Consider the following 21,827-nt stretch of genomic DNA (forward strand, 5'->3'; position numbering starts at 1 on the left):
GACCGTACTATTAACGTTTTGTACTAGCACTACTTTTTATGAATTTTTTGTGACCGTCCAACTATCGACTAACTGCAAGAAAGCAACTTTAAATTATCGCGCACTTCGACTACCTTGTAAGTCACGGACAGGAATGAGAGCGACCAATGCTTTGAAGCGGTTATTTAATACCTTGGTTAAAATATTCTGAAATATCTTCGGGAAAATCCGAAGTTTGACATGTCTTTTCTTTACGGTTGGTAACCCTTCCAAACAAGGAACTCTTTGTCGACTACTAAGATGGGTGTTATCTTGGCTACAACCGCTGTCAACAAACACCCTGTTAGAGTTGTGTGACGCGTACTCATTAAATAAACTGCGCATTTTTCTAATGACAGCTAAGGATGCAACCGCCAGTGAGGCTGTCCGATATTCTTCAGGCTTGGATTAAGGAATTAGGTTCTCACTGGCAGGCGTGACAAATGACATTGGGATGCTTGTGGAGGAGCCAACAAGCTACAAGATTGGGACCAACGGTTACAACACAAACGATAGAACAACATTCGAGCAATAAGAAAATTTTCAAATAACTATCATATTAAATGTGTGATTTCGTTCTAATTTCTCAATTTGAACCATTTCTGATCAGAAATGTTATTACTAGGACATCGTTGCTTGCTATTTTCAGAACTCACAGAAGCACAACATCAGCAGCTCTTATTATGAGAAAAACTAAAATACATACATTAGTGACGGTCGTCGGCAACAGTGTTGTATGACAGAGCCTGTCATATGACATTTTAGTTTGGTACTGTAATTTGATAGCTTATTTTGCAAGTTTCGGAAGCAAAGGCAGTCAATTATCACAGAAAATATGTCGACTACGGTGACCACTAACAAGACTGTTTGAGACATTCTAAATCAATATCTATGCATAAATTACGTAAAAACGCTTGTTAACAAGATGTTTTAAAATATGACCAAATGACCTCAGATTTTTATCAATCCAATTGCGTCAATTGTTTCAAATACTCTAAAAGCTTGCATTTTCATGAGCTTTATTTAAACAATAAATTATAAATATTGAAGATATACTATTTGAAATATTTCCGTTTTAACACTTTTAGAATTTTTACTCAAAATGACTAAAAACAAATTACCGTGTACATTTCCCCCAAAAAGACTCATCATGTATGGAAAAACTTTGTCTCAGACGCCATTTCGGTCAGAAATAACGTTTTCGTACTACAATTTGTTGAAAAATTCCAATGAAGCATTTAAAAAAAAATACAAGATTCAAAATAACCGAACTTTTGTAAAAATGTGAAGGATAACCCATAACACACAATTCTGCAAAGTTTCATGCAAATCGGAGAAAGTAGAGTCAAAGTGTTAATGTTGTTATCCTATTTGGCCTGGAACTGGTCATCTGTCACTTAAAATGTTGTTATTGATCAGTTCACGAAGATTTGCCGCACTCTTCTCTCACCCGTAAGTTTTGACAGTTTTGGGTGGTTTGTTTTGGCTCCCATTCGTTGCTATCTCTTTTACTCAGAAGCAAAATGATAGGGAGCAAAAAGTGAGGTTAGGGACCGTGCACTGATCTATTTCTTCAATCAAAGCCTCCTAAGTATTCAGCTATAAAATCGGCAATAATTGTCTAACGTCAATCCGAGGGGTGATCAATTAAATTATGGTGACCGTAAAAAACTGAATGTACAAGTCACACTTTTGAACCGTTGATTCAAGAGATTCTTCTTCTTCTTATTCGTATTTCAAGCTTATTGCTTAGTGCATATTAGCTTATTGCGAGCTAACTTAGTGTTCTAAATGCACTTCCACAGTTATTAATTGAGAGCTTTCGATGCCAATACCAATGCATGAGTTTGTATATTTGTGTGGCAAGCACAATGATACTCTATGCCCAGGGAAGTCGAGACAATTTCCAACCTAAAAGAATCCCTCGACCGGACCGGGAGTCGAACTCGCCGCCTCCGGCTTGGTAATAATGTGCCTTTACTGACTAGGCTATGAGGCGCCATCCATCCAAGGTCCAAGAGATTCTTAATTATATTACTATTAACTTATCCTTTAAATCCGGCTCATAAATCCATGCACTCCAAATTAGTCATCGATCTTTGATGGCTCTCAATTGCAACCCCACAACTCTACGAAGGAAAATAACACCCCCATTTAAACCAAAGCTACAGCAAACACCAGTGACGCCACCCAACAAATCTTCCCGATAACCGCGTTGCATTTCCCACCCCGTCAATGATAAAGCAACGACTTTGCTCTCCCTTTGACTCAGGCAGAAGCCGAGAGGTTGGCAATTTAGGGAAACCCCTGTTTCGGTCCAACTACGATCAGTTCGGTGTTGTACTTTTCCTCCCAAAAAACGAGAACTCCCAACCTAACAACGATGTTGCTGTGCTTCCATCATCATCACTATCACCATAATCATCATCATCGCCTGCTGGGTGAAGAGAGCGCGCAGCATATCGCAGCGCCTGTTACTGCTGGACCGACAGACTCGAACCGACGATATAAAAGGTTCAACATTGTCTTCAGGTGCAACCATTTGTTGCTCCAACGTGCTCCCGACAGGATCTTCCCGAAATAGTGCGTGTGGTGTGTGTGCGCGCGTGTTCTTAGAGTAATTCCCCACGGCCGGTGCTCGGTGCGATTTGGGTTGAGTGAAGAACGACTATCCTGAATCCGTTGGGTAATTGTGGTGCCACAAAGGACAGGAAGCGCCCGGTTGGTTTTCTAAGTGCAAAGAATCAGATTTATTAAGTTATCGCCATCATCGATTGGCTGTGGGAAGTGATTCAGCGTGGAAGCATTGAAGATAGTGCGATAAAGTGCGGGGGAACCAGTGCCCTGTTATTGGTTGTATATCTTGCGATAAGTGAGTTTGATGGGTGATTGAAGAAAAGAAGCTAACCAACCCCAGCGGACCACCGGAAGCAAGGATAGCGCTCAGCGTGCATCGACAGGCTTCAGCTTATTAAAAATCATAAACGTAAGTTGCTCAACGGCTTATGGAAACATGCAATTTGACATTGGGGCTTCCCCCTGGGTGACCATTTTCGCTCTCGCAAGAGGTGAATAATTTAGAACTCTTTCGGAAGACGAGAACCCTGCGCTGTGGAGGCCAAGGAACGACAAAGACAAGGAGGCACACGAAATTAAGTTTGATTAAGGAAAATGAGAAATCATGCCTTGCAGGGTACAATCTGACGGTCGCACATACCTACACATGTGATGCTGCCAGTGCCCGGTGAAATTTATGATTGACGTGCGTTCTTACGGACCGTCAGCAGGAGGGGTACATTTTGATGCAGAATAGACCTCTTAGTAGGATGTATTTTGGGGTTACACTTTCAAAATCTAATAGAGCTGCGGTTATAAATTGTGGTTAAGTTTGGATAAGATTTATGAGAAGGAGCATGCTTCCGGGTAGATTTAGGAATAAAGTGCTGTTTACGACCAAACATTCGAAATAAAATCGTTTTCGATCAATTACATATTATTATTAGTAGTACCGAATATTCGGCCGCCATAGTACTGCTTTCTGAGCAGAAAATTACGTGTTCAATATCAAGCTCCTAACATTATAGAGTTTTGGTGTAAATCGGATTTGTTTCTTAATATGAGATAAAACGTATTGCAATTCGGTTGGAGGAGGTAAAATGAATAATGTTCGAGTTTTAGGAAAGACGTGTTGATTGGAAATCTATTACAAACCTTTCTGATGAGTAACTGTTGTCGTCGTCGGTGAGGTCGCCGCCGGGATCGAAATCTAGTAACAGCAAGTTGAACTTGGTCGCAATTGATTAACAAGAAGCTCGGTGTCCTTGTGGCGACCGATTTTGTTTTCTGAGTAATCTACGTAAAGAAATAATATTTTAGGAAAGGCGCTAGGGGTAAGACAGCTTTTGATTTTTGAGCAAATTTTGAGCTATTCAATACACGCATTAACTCAGAAACCTGATTTTTGTGGTTATGCTTAAAGTGTCTTGCAAACGAATATAAAACTGTTAGTACGAATGAATAATCGAAATTGATCTGCTCTTAAATTAAATATAGTGTTAGTTAACAGTTTTAAAGAAACAAAAATTTGTATATTATAGACGATCTTGATGGAACAGTTGATGGGTGTCTTGAAATACAATGAAATAATATTGATTACGTTAAGGTGGCATAGAAATAATTCAATTGATTCTTCCAGCTCCTTTATCGGTAAGCCATTATCAATCAGAAGTGAAAATAACAAACAGTCGGGAAAGAAATCAAAATTTAAATATGAAGATCTTCACTTATGGTAACTGGTCTATTTTGGTATCACCGAAGTACTACCAAACTAGACTAGTGACAATAAGTGACGATCGACTCGAATTACATAATAAGACCCATAATTGAAATTGTCCCTTAAGTTTAGAGCATTTGCTTCACCTCATTAATCTGATTTGGAATATCGCATCATCTACTATCAATAATTACACAGCGGAAGATTATAACGAGCTGAGATTACAATTTATATAGCGTATTACGCCATGGTTCACCCAATTAATAATTTTAGTTGCAGAATGACTTTTAACGGGACAAAGGGGTTTGTGCAGCTGATTTTTGCCTGTAGCTAAAATTGTTCGTTGGATAGTAATAAAATGTATAATTTGTATAATAATCAAGAACCAGATAATCTATCGCTGACACATCACAACTTGTTGCTACTTTCCTCTAAAATTTTTTGAAGATCCTGGCGATTATTTTTAGACTCCTTAGATCAACTTTGAGTAATATAGAGTAACTCTATTTTAATCGGTTCAAATATATTCACTCTGCCCCTAGGAAGGACGTTTTGCCGACGGGATCGAAACCTTGTAACAGCAAGTTGAACGATAACTTGATCGTAATTGTTTTGTGATATAAGGAGCTCGGTGGCCTAGTGGCGACCGATTTTGCTTGCTGAGCAGAAGACCGTGGGTTCAAACCCAAGCTTCTTCGTGCTATTGAATCGTTAGGGCATCAATTCAGCATATCGTTTACCAAAACGAATTCCGCTGTAATCCCAACCCTTTTATCCAACATCCCAGTGATTTCTTGTGGATTAGAACTTGGCAACACTGTTAGCTACGTATACCGCTGCGTTTGGTCGTTAATTACTTGCACTTGTTTATGTTGTTATTACGGTTATAAATTATGCCTTCATCGTTCGATCGTCGGTTTATGTGCTACTGCATTCAAGTGCCGTGAATTTCTTTCGGTGTGTTGTGTTTTCGTGGTGCTGGTTTAAAGGGAAAATGAAGCATTTTGAACATTGTTTACAAACACTTTCCTAAGCAAACGCCACGCGATTTTTTCCGAAGCACCATCTACCATCCAAATTTTGAACCTTGCGAGCTTTTGTTGAGCTCGTGGTGAAACTGTTGCAAACATTTTGGCGCATTGCTATCGCCTGGATTCTACCGTTAGATTGCACTTTCGCCGTCAAGCTTACCTGCTCTGTTGTTGCATACTACTCTGGGCGCATTACTTTAAACTGTGTAGTAGCGCTGCTTTGGCAATCGCATAAAATCCTGAGAATTACTTCAATCCTGAAAATGACTTCTACTTGCCACTCCTGTGCTACTGATGTCATTGACGATTCCATTTCATGCAGCGGCTTCTGCAAGGCGGAATTCGCAATTGTTCTGGATGTGCAGGTCGTGTACCAAATTAATGGATGACATTCGTTTCTGCAATTCCATTCGAGGCGCTTATGAGACTGGGCAAGAACATGTCCTTGGCGATCATAATGAGATCTTTCAAAGAATTAAGTCGGAAATCATGAATGAACTCAAAAGTGAACTTCGTCTGAACTTCACCGCTTTGATCAATTCCAGTGCACTTACACCAAAAGCATCAACTAGTAATACGAATGCCGCTGGGTCTTTGCGAAGCCGACGATTGTTCCGTAAACCTGAAGCTGCTGAACGCCGTCAACAGGATTTGATGTGTGGAACTGCAAGCTCAATATCTCCATCTATCGGCACTTTTACTGTACCACCTCCAAGGCAGAAGTTTTGGCTCTACATTTCGCGTATCTCTCGTGACGTCACAGTGGAGCAAGTACGTGAACTGGCGATGCAGAGGTTAGGAATAAATGACGTTGAGATATTCAGACTAGTCGCCAATGGTAAGAATGTCAGCAGTCTGTCATTCATTTCGTTCAAACTCGGTATGAGTCCTGAGCTGAAAGCAAAGGCTCTTTCGACTGCAACGTGGCCAAAGGGAATACTATTCCGTGAGTTCAAGGACAACAGGAATGTTACAAATTTTTGGAACCCTTCTCGAACGCCAAATGCCAATTTATCCCCCAGCATGGAGTCACCCAATTACCCGGATCACCAAGACAACGCCATGCCATAATAAGTGACAAATCCCATCGCTGCACAGAGCTCGTCAACCAGCCTGTTCCTGAATGGCCGGTTTCGTCATTGCCATCTTCTTTGACACATGTTTCACTTGTCTCTACCGAACTTCATCCAAACTCTTTGCCAGTCCAGCCAGTTCCATTTGGCTTTTCATATCAGCCACAGTTAGACAGCTGTACACTGGGACGCACCGAAGTTGGCCTCATGGAAGCCCTTGTACCTGCCACCACAGTCGAGCCATTCCAGCCAGCGTTCAGCAGTCGTCCCGGTCCTGCGTGTGGGAGTAGTACAGGGGTCTTCCAACTCGACAGCATAGGCAACTCAACTTCTGTTATCGATTCAACGACTCCTGATCCGCTCATTGCTTCCAGCCAATATTCGCCTGCACCATCAAGGCATCCTTCGCAAGTTGCTCAGACTCTAGGACTGTCAACTGTGGCAGGCTTGGTATCCACAGCTGCCTTTTGCAATGGTTTCAGTCGTACCTCACCGATCGCTATCTTACTGTTGTTATTAGTGATCACCAGTCCCGTACGTTCGCTGCCACTTCCGGCATACCCCAGGGTAGTCACCTGGGACCGCTGATTTTCCTGATTTATTTCAACGACGTGAATCTGGTAATTGAGGGACCACGATTATCTTACGCAGATGACCTTAAACTCTACCTCCGAATTCACTCAATTGAAGACTGTTGCTTCCGTATTACATCGACATATTCCTACCCATTGTTGACCAGCATTCTGACGTGGCCGGCGCTGATTTTGCCTAGTTTAAGATCACCAGGATGATTGCTAGTCCCAAGCTACGTCTATTGGTTCTCTGTGTAATTACAGCAGACCTGACAATAACGGAGTTGCATCCTTGGGCGGTCAATCATGCTCATGCTCATGTTCAGTTTTCACTTTCATCTAAGTTGCACCTATAGCTTCAGGACAGTCCCTAAAGATTGAAGGAAAACTCACCTCAGTGAAGACCACCGAGCTTCAGGGCAGTTCCATTTACTTCAGGAAAACTGCTCAGTCAACCGTGGTGTAGTTCCATGAATATCAGGAAAATTGCGGGAACTTCGGGGAAGTTCCGAGAACTTTAGATACCTTTCGAGAACTTTAGGACAGTTCCATTAATTTCAGAAAAATAGTGGAAACCTTCAAAGAACTTTAGGAAAGTTCAGTAAACTTATGAAAATTTTCAGAAACTTCATAGAAGATTCAAGAAATTCACGTAAGTTTAGAGATCTTTATGGCAGTGCCATTAATTTCATGGCAACTCCAGGAACATAATCAGGAGAATAGCGAGAGCTTCAGGAAAGTCACTTGAATATCAGGACGGATTAGAGGTTCCATTAACTTCACAAAAATTGTAGGAATGTTGAAGTAGTTATGGGTAATGAAAGAAAATCGCAAGAATTTTAAGTTAGTTTCATAAACAAACTGCGGGAACATAAAGGAAATTCCGAAAACTTTTGGAAACATTTATGGACTTCACATCTAGACCCTACCTATTGACCCATCAACTCATGTACCAGGGACCAACGGCTTTACTTCCCTTCCAAAGGAAGTCGTGATCAGAAATGTTAGGCCTCAGAAAATCCCGGTGGCACCGACTGGGATTGAACCCGGACCCTTTGGGATGAGAGGCAGTCAGGCTTACAACTACACACCCGGTGCCACTGAGGTGGTTCCATTAGCTTCAGGAACTTTAAAGAATTGTTAAGTTCTATGGGGCCTCCCTTAGCTCAGTCGGTAAAGGTGCAGCTACAAAGCAAAACCATGCTGCAGGTGGCTGGTATCGATTCCTGGTCCCGGTCCGACTTCCCTGGGCATAGAGTATGATTGTGCTTGCCACGCAGCTCTCAATCAATAAATGAGCTAACATGCGATAAGAAATAAGCTTGAAATGCGAAGAAAAAGAAAAAGAGATCTAATAATAATAATAAGAAGATTTTCAGGGACATCCCCAGAATTTTAGGGAAGTCACGAGAACATCAGAGAAGTTGAGAGAACTTGAGGTGAATTGTTGAATCTTTAAAGTAGTTCCAAGTAGCTCCGGTCTAGGAATCTTTATGGATTTTCAGAGATTTTAAGGGAAGCTCCAATGATTTCAGGGAAGTTCCAAACACTTTATTAAAGTCCACATCAGTAAGGATAGACTGCAATAAATTCAAGACAGTTCCATTGATTTCTGAAAAAAATCGAGGACCCTGAAGATGTTCCGGGAACTTCAGGAATTTATTTATTCCAGGGAAGTTTTAAAGGCCTCCAGAATACAGTCAAGGATTCTATAGTACGGTTGCCGCTGGATTCCTATAATACGGTCGAACCGGCATTAACGCATACACGTACCATACGGGATTTGAGCTAATTAGGACCAAACATTGATTGTACGGCAACTTGAAGAGATAACTTCCTGATGTCTTTGGAGAAGTTGTTAAGCAGATAGTTGGTCACCTTTTGGGAACATTCAGTTTCCAGTAGGTAACAAGTCAGGTCCTGCGAAAGATCCGGAATATCCTGATCATAAGCGGTTTTTCCGAAACCACTCATAGACGTCTTATCAAAATGAATTTGGAATTGGGACCAGTAAATGGATGCTTGGAACAACGGGATGGTCCACCGAAAGATCCGAGACAACTGTAAAAGGGGTCATTTCATGAAATTGATCTTAGAGCCCAAATTGAACGTTTTAAAATTATTTTCGTCCCTTTTCCTGATGATGATTCCTATTATGATGTGCTTCAATTATGGTCTATGGAAATTCCATGTGCTATAATTGGAACACGCCATAATATGAACGTTTAGCGATAACTGGCATATCCTCCCTATATCAATAACTGGAAAACAGCTTTCGATCTGATTTTAGCGACCCATTTTCATCTCACTTTCTTCAATAAAGGATGAAGCTACCCAAAATTTTGAGTGGATCTATCAACACTCTATGTGCTAGTCTGGTAGTGTGGATCCATGAGCACTAGGTTGGGTCAAATTAATAGCCCCCTGCTCCCCACAGCTATTCTGAAGATCTTCAACTGCTCAACAATTCAAATCACAACTCTCAGATATTCTCTCAACATCCCAGGTTGCTCAAAAATTATTCAAAAGATTTCCAGGTTATCAGAGATCTCTAAATAGTCCTCAAGATATTTATCAGTTTGATCAAGAATCATTCTGAAGGTCTTCAACTGCCCAACAATTCAAATCACATCTTCCAAATCAAGCATAACTTTTCAAAAGGACGTAAGTCGCAAAAATAAACAAATCGATATTTTGCATCTAACCGAATATAAAATACATGCTTTTCCTACGAGTTAATGAAAAACAAGGTTTTAAATTGTAATGCATTATGGAGAATATATTTAATGAACGCCCTATGTGACCTGCTTTCATTGTTTTTAAAATGGTGTTGATACACCCTTTTATTGTCAACATGACTTAACTGTTAAAATTTGATGATAACACAAAAACTGCAGATACGCTCACAGTGAAGCGTCGTATGTGATAAAACAAAGCAACCACTATTAATCAGCAAATGCGTCAAGTTTGTATGTTTGTTTTTGTATTTCCGGGAGCAACATGTCTATTATTTCAAAAGTATTCTAATAAAATTGTACTTTAATCTTGACTTTAATATTGAACTTCACATACCAATCTGACCAGCGCTTTCTTAATACGAAAAACACAAAACGTATAACATCTGACGGCAGATAATGCGGTGACCCTCTCATCTCCGCTTTTAACATCGATTATTTCACAACTCTGGGTAGTTATGTGAATAAACCAACCAACCGAAAATTCAACAATGCTTTTCGAGCTCCCGACGTATCTTCACTGCAAAACAAAAACCGGTGTATCTGATTTGACGTATGTGAAAACCCTTCTGTCAAATAGACGAATCATGCAGGGTGTATGTAACAATCAAGGTGTGATACCGACGAATCAATCAGGGTGTATGTGAGTAGTACACAAGTAAAAGGTGTTTGATTTTGTTTTATCAAAAGTCTTGTCCGTGTTTGCAAAACTCGACATTTTTCACAATTCTCTTAAACGCTATCCCTTTATCCATCTAATAGCACAAACAGATTTAAAAAAATAGCATTAACTTTTAAATAGCATTTAATAATCTCATATAAACATTGCTATCCAATGTTTCTAATTTCCTATCCAATGTTACATACGTCCTTTTGAAAAATTATGCTTGAAATATTCTCTCAATACTAGATTGCTTAGAAATTATTGAAAAGCCAGGTGATCATAGATCTTCAAAAAGTCCTAAAGATATTTGTTCAAGCCTTCAGCTTCATCAAGCATCCTTCTGAAGATCGTCAACTGTTCAACAATTCACATGAAGTTCATCAACTGCACAGCAATTCAAATCACATCTACCAGATATTTTTCAAGTTGCTCAGAAATTAGTCGAAAGACCTCCAGGTGATCATAGATCTCCAAAAAGTCCTAAAGCTATTTGTTAAAGCCTTCAACTTGATCAGGTATCATTATGATGATCTCCAACTGTCCAACCATTCAAATCATATCTCTTAGTTATTCTCGCAAATACCAAATTACTCAGAAATACATTTTATCCCCAAAAATGAATGATTGTTATCCACATTATAAATTGTTTTTGAGCAACATTTGCTCATTTGTGCCATTGGATATGTACACGTAAAACATCGATGAATGTGAGTAACAGGTAAATAATGTTCCCATCCATTGAGTATGTGTACTTTTAGGAGAGATGGGTAGTGAACCTTCCCGTGGTTCTCAGCGTCCATGTTCCGGACATAACTTCGAATTCATTCTGATACGACGTCTATGAGAGATTTTGAATAATCCGCATAGGTCTAGGATGTAAAACCGATCATTGACCACTTTTATGGATGTTCCGGATCATTCACTGGAGCGTTCAGTTGACCATCCCGTTGACCCCAGGGTACATTTTCTGCTCGCAAATTCGAATTTACATTTATAAGACTTCTATGAATAGTGTCGAAAAAACCACTGAGTTAAAGATTCTGTTTCATGAATTGACCTCTTATACGGATGTTCCGGATCTTGCAGAGGTTCATTCCGTGATCCTCTGGGTCCATATGTCGATAACAACTCCGAATTCATTCTGAAAAGACGTCTATGAGTGGTTTCGAAAAAACTGCGGAGCTCTAGGATCTGTTTCATGAATTTACCACTTTTACGGATGTTCCGAAGCTTCTAGTGGACCATCCCGTGGTTCCCAGCATCCTTATTCCGGCAAAAACTTTGAATTCATTCTGATAAGACGTTTATGAGTGGCTTGAGGATCAGCTTCATGATTTGACCACTTTTACGGATGTTCCAGAACTTCTAGTGGACCATTCCACAATCCCAGCGGTCACAACTTCGAATCCATGCTGATAAGACGTGTATTAATTGTTCTTCCAGGATCAGTTTCATTAATAGACACCTTTTGCGGATGTTTCGGATCTTCTGGAGGACCATTGCGGATCACATATTCGGATCACATCTCTAAATTAATTCTGATAAGACGTCTATGAGTGGTTTTGAAAAAATCGCGGAGCTCTAGGATCAGTTTCATTAATTGGCCACTGTTGTAGCGCGGTGTTAGTTTTATTATAGATTAGGGACTGATGCCTCTTCTGATAACGAGTGGAGACTTTCTCACACTCTCATTGTCCCACTCTCTGCAGTAGATCGGGTGTTGACCATCAGCCGGTGACCACTCACAATCAGTTTATCGCTAGCCACCGATGCATACGATAGTAAATATATTGCGTCTGTTAATGACAACAGCATTGTGTAGTGCATTTCTCTGGTGATTGTCCCTGCGCCTACGTTTCCCGATAGTGCTGTGGCTCCCGCATGACCAAGACCTAGGTGAGCCTCGACCTGCTCAAACACCACTTTTACGGATTTTCAGAATCTACCGGTGGACCATCTCATGGTCCCTAGGTTCCACATTCCGGACACTACTCTGTATTCATTCTGAAAAGACGTCTATGAGCGGTGTCGAAAAAACACGGAGCTCCAGGATCAGTTTAATGAATTTCTCACTTTAACAGATGTTCCAGATATTCCGGTGGACCATAGGGATTATATTCTGGTCACATCTCCGAATTCATGCTGATAAGACGTTTATGAGTGGTTTTGAAAAGTCGTGGAACACTAGAATCAGTATTATGAATTGACCACTTTTACGGATGTTCCGAAACTTCTAGTGGTCTATCTCGTGGTTCCCAGCTCCCGTATTCCGGTCACAATTCCGAATTTATTATGATAAGACTTTCGTGAGTGAATTAAAAAACACGGAGTCCAAGGTTCAGTTTCATTAATTGACTTTTTAGGGATGTTTCGGATCTTCCGTAGGACGAGTTCCTCTGGTATACTCAATTAGAGGATGTTCCTGAGAATACAGTCAAACAGCACGTAATGTTGTGAACAACTTCAAAGACAGTTGTCCAGCAGTGCTCCCATTTTGTTTACAACAATCCAATGCCTAGGAGATTGTACCGAAGGTGTGCCGAAGATATGTCATAGGTGTGCCGGTGTATGTGTCCAAGCTGTGCCGAAACTAATTTCAGCACAATATGCTGAGTGACTTACCCCTTGGCTAATGCTCATATAAAGAGGATTATGTGCATGAAGCATTAGAAGTGCTCATTGAAGGCTTATAGCATTAGCAATGCTGACCATTGCGTAGTCCCCTGAGTCCATACTCGGATCACATATCAAAATTCATTCTGATAAGACGTTTATGAGTGGTTACAAAAAGTCGTGGAACACTAGGATCAGTTTCATGAATTGACCATTTTAACGGATATACCGGATCTTCCGGTCACAACTCCGAATTCATTCAGATAAGTCGTCTGTGAGCGGTTTCGATCAAAACGGTGGAACTCCAGGATCAGTATGATTAATGTATCACTTTTATAGGTGTTCCGGAACTTCCGGTGGACCATACGGATGTTCCGAATTTCTCGAAAGACATCAGGAAGTTATCTCTTTAAATTACTCTACAATGAGAGTCGTCTCCAATTTCATGATTTTCATGGCAGTTTGGAGAACTTAAAAATTTGTGGGAAATTCAGCGAAGATTACAGAACTTCAAGGCAGTTCCATTAGTTTCAAGAAAATTGCGAGAACTTTTTAGATGTTCTCAAATTTTCAAGAAACTTTAGAGCAGTTTCAACAATATTAAAGATTTTCGGGAAGTTTCATCCGATTCAGGTAAGATTGAAGTACTTCGAGGAATGAACTTCAAAACAGTCCTATGAACTTTAGAAAAATTGCAGAAATTTTCTAGAAGTTCCGAGGAAATATGAGATATTCGAAATAAATCAGGAATGATCCGAAAACTTCAAAAAGTTCAGGGAAGTTTTATGAATATCAGGAAAATTTTCGGAACATTGCAAAATTTAGGCAACTTCAAAGAAGCACTGACAAGCCGACATGAATTCCCATGACATTTCTGCTTAAAGCACACTACTGACATCTGTCTACGTGTTCGTGGCAAACGTTTATCTAAGCCACGAACAAGCGTGCAAAATGTATGAGTTGGTTCGTGTCTGTCGGCTATTCTGGACAAACAATTTTTATCTAGATAAAAAGTTTCTATGGGTGTGACAGATCAGATCGCTGAATTGGCCGTTGTATATTTTTGAGCAAAAGTAAAAGTTCAGTTTAAGCACCGACAAACCGACATGAATGATCATAGCAAAAACAATAAAATCTCTGAACAAGGCACACTAATGACATCTGGCTCCGGGTTCGCGGGAAATTTTTAGCTAAGTCATGAGCCCGCATGCAAAAGGTTCGGGTCTGATCTATTCTGGACAAATTATTTTTATCTAGATCAAAAAATCCTATGATTTTGACAGTTCGGATCACTGCACATTTAAATCGACCGTTTACGATTTTCGGGCATAAGTCAGAATTAAGTGTCATGTCGGTGGTTTAAGTTCCATCTCGGTTTGTCTATGGAAGAATTACCACAAGCTTTAGGGTATTCGATGAAAGTTCAGATAAAAAAAGACATTTTAGGGCACGTTCTTCGAGTTTCATTGAAGGTTTCAAAACTTGAGGAAACCTAGCGGAAATTGCGAGAACTTTAAAACAATACTTCGAAATTTAGGGAAAACCAAGGGGTGGTCACTCTAAAGACTTATTGTGTGCCGAGAGTGCCAGCCACCAGACCAACTTTGTTTGCTTGTGAATAACGGCATGCGTGGCAGCCCGGTTAATTTGACAGTTCAAATGTTTTGTTTTGAAGGTAAGTGAACAACACAACCACCACCGGTGCAACCACCCCAGCTGATACCGGACAAACTTGAGCGACCTTTCAAAAGGCGTACGAGTTCCTTCAGAAGATGCTTGGCAAAGAACTCGACAAAGACAACATATAAACACCGACAAACCGACATGAAACTTATCTTAAAACTTGATCGAGAATCCATAACGGCCGATTAAAATGTGCAGCGATCCCATCTGTCAAAACCATAGAAATGTTTAATCTAGATATAAAAATAATTTGCCCGAAATAGATTAGACACGAACCAACTCATAAATTTTGTAATGCGTTTTCGTGGCTAGGATAAATATTTTCCAGTTTTGATGTCAGTTTTGTGCATTGATCAGAAATTTCTTTGTAAATTGTGTGATCATTCATGTCGGTTTGTCGGTGATATAAACGCATCTAATTGCATTTGTAATCTGCAACCGCCGGGACAAGCTGCTGCAGTTGAAATCTTTAGAACAATCGATTCCTGGCAGCAAACCGGAAAAATGCGAAAGCACGGTTTGAGGTGCTCAATGCCATGAAAGCACCGACAAACTGACATGAATGATCATACAAATTACAGAGGAATTTCTGCTCAAAACACAAAACTGACATCTACCGCCGTTTTCGCGGAAAATGTTTATCCTAGACACGAACACGCGCACAAAATTTATGAGTTGGTTCGTGTCAAATCTATTTCGGACAAATTATTTTTATCTAGATAAAACATTTCTATGGTTTTGACAGATGGGATCGATACCAACTAACATTTTCAGCTTTGTAAGCCAACTTTTCCAGCGTTGTGCTGTAAAGTAGCTGAAAAGAAGCTGCAGATACAGCTACAAGCAAAAGCTAGCAAAATAGTTTTGGAGAGCGTTTACTCAACTTTCTCACAACCATTATTCAATTTGTCAGTCGCACTGAATAACATCAGCCAATAAACGCTAATGTCACTTCTATACACACACTAATCAACTTTCCACTTGTAGCTGCAAAACAAAGCTAACAAAGTGAATATATTACTCATTTGATGGCTTCTACACAACCAACAACTCTTGCTGAATAACATAAACATCAAAAATGCTTTTTCAACAATTAAACAACCTGTTCTCAGCTTATAAACTGTGTTAGAGCAACTTCGGAAGCATTTTTACAGTCAACTAGGTTTATTTTTAGACATGTGCAGTTTTACAGCTTTTACTCTGCTCTTTTATAACTAGTCGAGAGAAGTGATTCATGTGCACTATTATAAAGCCTCTACTCAGCGATTTTGTTGTAGAAGGGAATGTTGATTTGTTTACATAAGTTCAAAGTGTTGGCGTAGCACAGTTGGTAGTGTCAAGGTTTGCCAATGAGGTCGTCTCGAGTTCGACTCCAGGTTCCGGTGCAGGGTAAATAATAATTTGGTGATGATTTGTAACTAATTTCGATTAATTTGATTCACAGCAGAATAAACTCAATAAATTCCTTCATAAAAAAGCGTAAACAGTATTTAACCCGGCTACAAGAGAAAGCTGTGTAGTGATTATTGGACAACCGGGAAAAGGTTGAATAAGCGCCTTTCAAGTTCACACACAACTAAACAGCAGGATAACAGCTGTATAGAAGCGTTAATGGATATGCAATAAGAGCTTCTCCCGACCGTTCCAACAGCCATAAGTAGCTGACTAAGTTCGCCAGATTTGCTTGTATAGAGGTTGAGTAAAGGTTTCCTCATATCGTATAACATTTGAATACAGCTTGAGACTGTATAAATGAAATGAGTAAAGCAAAGCGTTTACATTGTGAAAATTGTTAGTTGGGATGTACATTTGAATCGGCCGTTATGGATTATCGATCAAGAGTTAAGTTTAAGTTTCATGTCGGTTTGTCGGAGATGAAAGATCTTGATGAGAAGCAGTTAAAGCAATTTAATATTGATGGATTTGGAAATGGTGACACTGAAGATTGTGACGGAAGTATTCCACTGCTAAAAGCTAGCTTTTTCAGTGGTGTCATTATATGATGATCATTAGCGGTTACTCAGTTTTGATCTGCTTAGCGTGGAATGAAATACAGCTTCGGTCAGGCATAAGAATGTGCGCTGTTTGGAGAATCCTTGGAAGGAAGTGGGTGAAAATTCACGTCAGAATATAAAGATTGAATTATGTCAACAATGATTTGTTTTTCAGAGGTAAATAAACGGTGTATGCAACATACGAAAGGTAAAAAAAAAGCTTCAAATCATATTGAATTATCTGTTTAATGATAACGTTACTGTTGTTGTTCTTGACTGCAATCGAAACAAATAGAAAACGGTACACTATGCTGTCAGCCCCGCTGTGCTAATGTGCTTTCAGGCACTGTTTGTAATGTTTCACCTTGATCCACTTTTGCTCCCTTAGCTCCTTCCCCGGATTTCCAAAGCTTCTCAACTCCTCGCCATACCGGTTCCCGTTTAAGTCACAATCCTTCAGTTTCTCAACCAAATTACTACAGGCATCGCAAACCCTAACGTGGCCAACAGATACGAATCCGCAAAGCAATCCCCTCACTCCAGACATTATCGAACTCTACTGGCACCGGGAAGGAGTCCTTTTCTACTTCCTTCTCGTCAGTCAGCTTCTTTTCCTCATTCAGATCAACGCAGATACACTGTTTAATCAGGAAACCGCGTCCACTGTCGATATACTTGGTTCCGGATAGATCAATAACGTTTTCCACGGCCGTTTAAAATCGAAGCTGCAGCAGCTGCCATATAGATTTGCGGCTAGGCTCGGCTTCAGGGCCTACAACCGATTCGTCTCGAACAGTTATATGCTATATATGTCCGATGGATCACGCAAACTGCAAACTGATAACGATGAACTTCTACGGAAAATTCTTGTGAAACTCCACAAAAAATACCTTTATTACCTGGGTGGCCAGATTAATTTTTTCAGTATAGGTACACGGCGAATGAGAACGACCCAAATTTGAGTTTAGCTCACTCATAATCGCCAAAAGTGCAGGAACTCAGCGATGCGTTAAATTTGTATCATGGTTTCCTGTGGAAAACCTAAAAAATCTACCGGAAAATGAGGAAATTGACGAAAATTTTATTCAGTATCGGAGTAGTACCAATAGACTGAGTGAATCCAATCTTTACTTTTCTCAAATTCGGGAAATTTTCCCTGGAAAAACCTGGGAAAACATGAGGCGAATTTACTCATCGGTGAGTTCCTGCACTTTTGGCGATTATGAGTGAACTAAACTCAAATTTGGGTCGTTCTCATTCGCAATGTGGGCGGATGCGGAACGGAAACGGAAAGTTTGACAGTTGCCACAAATGACATCAAGATGCCTAACCGAAATAGATTTGGTTCTAACTAGTTTTCAATCCGACAAGTAAGCCATATCGGGCGTTTCCGCTGCCGCTGCCGTTCCGCTTCCGCTGTCATTGCGCTTGGGCCTTAAGTGTGAGTAGGACGAACGGAATACGGAACCTAAAAGGGAGAAACAGAAAATACCATATCCGCTAGGAGACAGACAGAGAAAGTCAATTAAACGTAAAAAAACTCATCCGATTGGATTGAAGTTCCCGCATAAACGCGAACCATCACATGACCTTACCGATAATGGTTATAAATTGTTTATAATCCCTGCTAAACTTCAACTGAAATGGTTATGGAACCTTACATGAACGTTTGTGTGATAAAGTTTTAACCTTATGTGTTATGGTTTTTTGGAAGCGGACCTTACAAATAATGGGTTGTTAAGAACCATTACCATTCCAAATTCTTGTTTTCTCCATACATTTTCGGAAAGAGAACTACATATATTAGAACGTTTTTACTTATGGTTTGAGAACATTAATGGTTATGGTTATGGTAGTCAGTAAGGTCCATTAATGGTTTTGTATTATCACTCAACTTTACGTGAAATATACCGTGAATTGGTAATCAGTAATTTACAGGCAACCAATTCGCGATATATTCCACATAAAGTTGACGATGTTACAAAACTATTCATGGACCTTACTGGTTACCATAACCATTACCATTAATGTTCTTAAACCATAAGTTAAAAGGTTTTAGTAAAGTTTTCTTTCCGAAAATGTATGGAGAAAACAAGAATTTGGAATGGTAATGGTTTTTAACAACCCATTATTTGTAAGGTCCACTTCCAAAAAACTATAATACTTAAGGTTAAAACTTTATCATTAAACGTTCATGTAAAGTTCCATAACCATTTCAGTTGAAGTTTAGCAGGGATTATAAACAATTTATAACCATTATCGGTAAGGTCAATTTATGGTTCGCGCTTATGCGGGTTGCAAAAAGCATCGCGTTCGATCAAATTAACTGACTACACGGAAAACAAAACATAGGTATAGAGATAAGTGACGTTTAACGCAGGCACACTAGCGGGAGCAACGCCGTGTAAAGTTGTTTATTATTTTCCTCCGGCTAACCTAAAAAATGTATGAAAGTAGATCTGTCAAAATGCGTTTGACATCGATTTGTTATGTATTTTCCTCGGAAATTCACTAACACACTCTCACATATCACACTAATACAACCGGACGTGAAAATCTCTATTGAACATTTTTCAAGATAACTAAAAAACTGTGATTCTTGGTAGGAAAAGTGAAAAATCGGTAGTTTTGAACCTTTCGTCTGTGAATCGGTAGTCATCCCGAAAATCGTTACCACCCTGTTTATTACATTTGACACATACGCTGCGCACACGCTACTTTGAAAGTACCCATTAGTACCCATAAGTAAAAAAAAATGACCAATTTTGAAGAAAAGTTGCTTAACTCGTTAATGAGTACATGTTTTACCTATTAATGAGTTTCTGTTACCCATTAATGAGCAACAGTTACTCATTAATGACTAACAGATACTCATTAATGGGTGAAACATTTAGTAATTTAATTAGTTAAGCCACTTTTATTGAAAATGGGTATTTTTACCCATTAATGGGTATTTTCAAGTGTGCACGCTATTTAAAAACTACACAAATTTGGGTAGAATCCACCCAGATCGGTCAAAACTGAACCTACCCAATAATGGGTAAACTATGTTGGGAGTGACAAGTTGACAAATGGATAACATCGACATAAATCTGATCGACTTTGGTCATTTGTCAACTTGTCACTCCCAACATAGTTTACCCTTTTCAGTTTTGACCAATCTGGGAGGATTCTACCGAAGACAACAAATCAAGAAGACTGGTAAAATTGCCAGAATCCAAGCGACAGATACAGTAGCGCTGCGCTTGAGTGAAGGTGGAAGCAACGCATAGAAAAATGGGCAAATACACAAACCTTTCTTCTGAGGATGTAATCTTTGCTATCAAATTCGTTCGAAGCATTTACCTTTGAGCGGCAGATGACGCGATTGTACCTGTCTCATAGCGTTTGTATGAGACAATGGAAGAGTTGCCAGTCTTCTTGATTTGTTGTCTTCGATTCTACCCAAAGTTGGGTAGCGTTTGTGCTCAGACTAGAGAGCTTAGAAGTTCAGAGATCTTTTGGGCTGTTCTTATATCAAGAAAGCACGTTAAACTATGTTAATCATCTGAAATGTCCACAACTTTAGGGAAATTTTAAGATAATGAAGAACTAGTAAGAAGTACTGTAATAATTTAGTTCTAATTTAATAAATAAATAGTGTGAACCTTCAGAAAGTTTCCGAAAATTCAGGAAAGTCCCGATTACTCCAGGGGTGTTAAGAAGCGTCAGGAAAACTTCGCGAACCGCACAGAAGTCCAGAGAACATCAAAAATTTTTCGGGAATTTCATAGAAGTTCAGAGGATATCCGAAAGCTTCAGGGCAACTTCGAGAACTTCAGGAAAGTTTCATGAACATTAGTAAAATGCGGGAATGAAGTGCCATAAACTTCAGGGCAGTTTTAAGAATTGAGGGAACCTCAGGGAAGATCATTGCTGTTCCATTAATCCCAGGAGAGGTTCCAACATTTTCAGGAAATCTTGACAATTTCAGAGATGTTAAGAAAAGTTCAGAAGTATTTTGAGAACCTCACAGAAGTTTAGGGATTTTAAAGGATGTTAAGGGATTCTATTAAATTCAGGGCAGTACCATGAGGTTTAGGACAAGTGGAAGAATTTTAGAGAAGTTCCGAGTACTTCAGGGAACGTCAATCTATCTAGCGGAAAACTGGATTTTTAAAAATAATATTAATGTTTATTTAAATCACTGGCAAATTCTATCAGAAAGTGAATTCCAGTTAGGTACGTTGATCATGACCGATCAAAAAGTTATCAAGGCATTTCTTATGATGGAGTTTTCCAAGCAGCACCGTGCGTCTCCATAATTATTCATGAAATTAACGGTTTTGTTCGAAATTAGTATATTTTAAAGGGATGCAAATAAAAAAACTGTTTTTGGTCCTCAAATTGGCTAGAATCCACTTAAGTATAATGTTTTTTTATATGAAATCGGGCTAAAATTTTCCGAGAAATCCAATTCTGTGCCCAGAATTCACATTTAAACCGATTTAAAAAGTTTAGTATACGCATTTAAATGAAAATAGGAGGTACGTTAAAAATGAATTACAGATTTGTAAAGTAAGCATTTGACACGTCACATTTCCGTAGAAATCTGGTCGGGACACGAGTGGGACACGAGTTTTCCGGGAAGCTTTGAGGTACGTTCAAAATCCTTAAAGGTACGCTATGGTACGCTATTGGTACATTCCAAAACACGTATCCACTTTGAAATTCGTTAAGTTTGTCCCGCTGGATAGATTGACGTCTTCAGGGAAGATCAAAAAACTTTCGGGCAGTTCCAACAACTTCAGGAAAATTACAAAATTGTTGATGAAGTTTCGAGAACTTTCGGGCAATTGTTAAAGCTTCAGGAACATCATAGAACTCCAAAAAAATAGCGGGGAATTCAGAGAAGATGCATGATCATTAGGAAAATTCAGGGAACTTTAGGGTCCAGTGTCCAGAGAAGTTCAGGGATGTGCATATATTTTAAGGAAAGTTACAGGAGTAGAGAATAGAATATCTTCAGGACTATCCTTGAACCCATTTAAATAGCATATTTTAGCGAGGTTTTAATGCATTCTACAAGTTTCATGGTTTCAAGAACCCCCCTGAAACCAAAATTGTTACTTGGGAAGTTACCCTGTGTACTGGTATCTGTTGGAGATGAATATTCTCGCTTGACATAAAAA

At 39.5% G+C, this 21,827-nt stretch overlaps 1 protein-coding gene across 1 annotated transcript in view; it reads left to right on the forward strand.

Moving 5' to 3' along the window:
* Positions 1-2,581: 2,581 nt before the first annotated feature.
* Positions 2,582-21,827, forward strand: part of CCHa2 (CCHamide-2) — a 60,871-nt gene continuing 41,625 nt past the window's right edge. The window contains exon 1 of the mRNA XM_065235589.1: positions 2,582-3,004. The gene's annotated coding sequence lies outside the window, so the exon portion shown is untranslated. The remainder of the gene's footprint in view (positions 3,005-21,827) is intronic.

This window comes from Ochlerotatus camptorhynchus, unplaced genomic scaffold (genome assembly GCF_037179485.1).
Source record: "Ochlerotatus camptorhynchus isolate MF236.1 unplaced genomic scaffold, CSIRO-AGI_Acam_v1.1 ptg000498l, whole genome shotgun sequence".
NCBI lineage: Eukaryota > Metazoa > Arthropoda > Insecta > Diptera > Culicidae > Ochlerotatus > Ochlerotatus camptorhynchus.